A 1,431-nucleotide genomic window follows, 5' to 3' on the forward strand; every position below is an offset into this window, starting at 1 on the left:
TACAGAAATAGGTCCCTCTTTGATCGTGACTATATTTGACTTTGGACCCGATTTTGTGAATGTTGGAGCTAATATTGTGAACCTTGGAGGTGATTTTGTGAACTTTGTACCTGATTAAAACCTGGACTTGATTTTGTGAAGCTTTGACCTAATTATGTGAAACCTAGACCTGACTTTGTGAAACCTGATTTTGTTGTGAAACCTGGACTTTATTTTGTGAAGCTTGGACTAGATTATGTGAACCTTAGACTTGACTTCGCGAAACCTGATTTTGTCAAACTTAGACTTGATTTTATGAAACCTAGACTTGATTTTGTCGTACTTCTTTTTATGGAGAAAACGAACTTTATAATCATATGTCCAGGGAACACTTCACTTGTCATTTTTGTCAAAGGTTTCTTTTACTTCCCTTTATTTCTTTCTCCCTGCTTTTATCAGTTGCTTCTCAATCCAACACGTGAACCCATTTAACATTTTGCCAATTACTTCCCAGGCAACATCCTGAGCGATACGAATATTTTAAAGATTATGATAACCGAGGCAAGGACTCTTGTCCCATAGTTAACTTGAATACCCTTCTACATTGTCAACCCCATGCATATGTTATGTTACTTTCTCTTTCTTTCTTTTTTTTGTTACAGAATCATTTTCGTCATGTTCATCACCTGTGTGAGGATGAAGAATGCCTTCGGAAAAAGTTTATCGCTTTCCAAACAGCCGAGGATTTAATGGTATAAGGGAGAATTTGGGCAGGCCAATTGTGTTAAATACTTAAATCTGTCTTTCCAGTTTTCAATTTCAAACCTCACCCCATGCTACCGTATGCTATGTCTATAGAAAATTAGGGAATTTCAAATGACTCCTTTTTGGTGTCTTGTTTCTGCATGCTTTGGAATTTTGGATCCTGATCCACGGATTCCCAAGTACTCTATCTGTTCAATGTTGTACTGTTACCTTTTAATGATTGGGACTACCTTTTTTGTATGCTTTTATGCAGAGACATAATGCTTTGGAACATGGAGGCCGCATGTCTAGGTCGAAACGGAATATTGTGCTTCAGGTATGCTCAAAGTTCGCGTATGCTTATCCAGAATCCAATAGTTGTCGGGAATTGTTACTGCCATCGGGTGGGGATTATCAACTTATGTAACCCTCAAATAAATAAAGAACTGATTTCCATTTTGAGGGGCTGAAATGCAAGCATGTAAGAGGTTGATACCTCAGGGCCGTGTCATTGCAATTTATGTTCAATCACTTCTTCCTTATTCTGCTTACAGATACAAACCAATTTTAGATATCGGAGCAACAATGAGTCGGGTTATCATCGTGGGCGGAGGCGATCTTTCCGTCGTGAATCTTCACCGGATAGTGAGCAAGATATGGCTTTCCAAAACATTGTTCAGAGTATTAACTCAAGTGTCGTGTTGTCTG

The 1,431-nt window shown here is 38.4% G+C and overlaps 1 long non-coding RNA gene across 1 annotated transcript; it reads left to right on the forward strand.

Moving 5' to 3' along the window:
* Window positions 1-310: 310 nt before the first annotated feature.
* On the forward strand, window positions 311-1,074 carry LOC141595099 (uncharacterized). Its single transcript, XR_012522262.1, has 3 exons — window positions 311-394; window positions 494-731; window positions 998-1,074. It is a non-coding gene; the product is annotated as an uncharacterized LOC141595099 (long non-coding RNA).
* Window positions 1,075-1,431: the final 357 nt, after the last annotated feature.

The sequence above is a fragment of the Silene latifolia genome, chromosome 1 (assembly GCF_048544455.1).
Source record: "Silene latifolia isolate original U9 population chromosome 1, ASM4854445v1, whole genome shotgun sequence".
NCBI lineage: Eukaryota > Viridiplantae > Streptophyta > Magnoliopsida > Caryophyllales > Caryophyllaceae > Silene > Silene latifolia.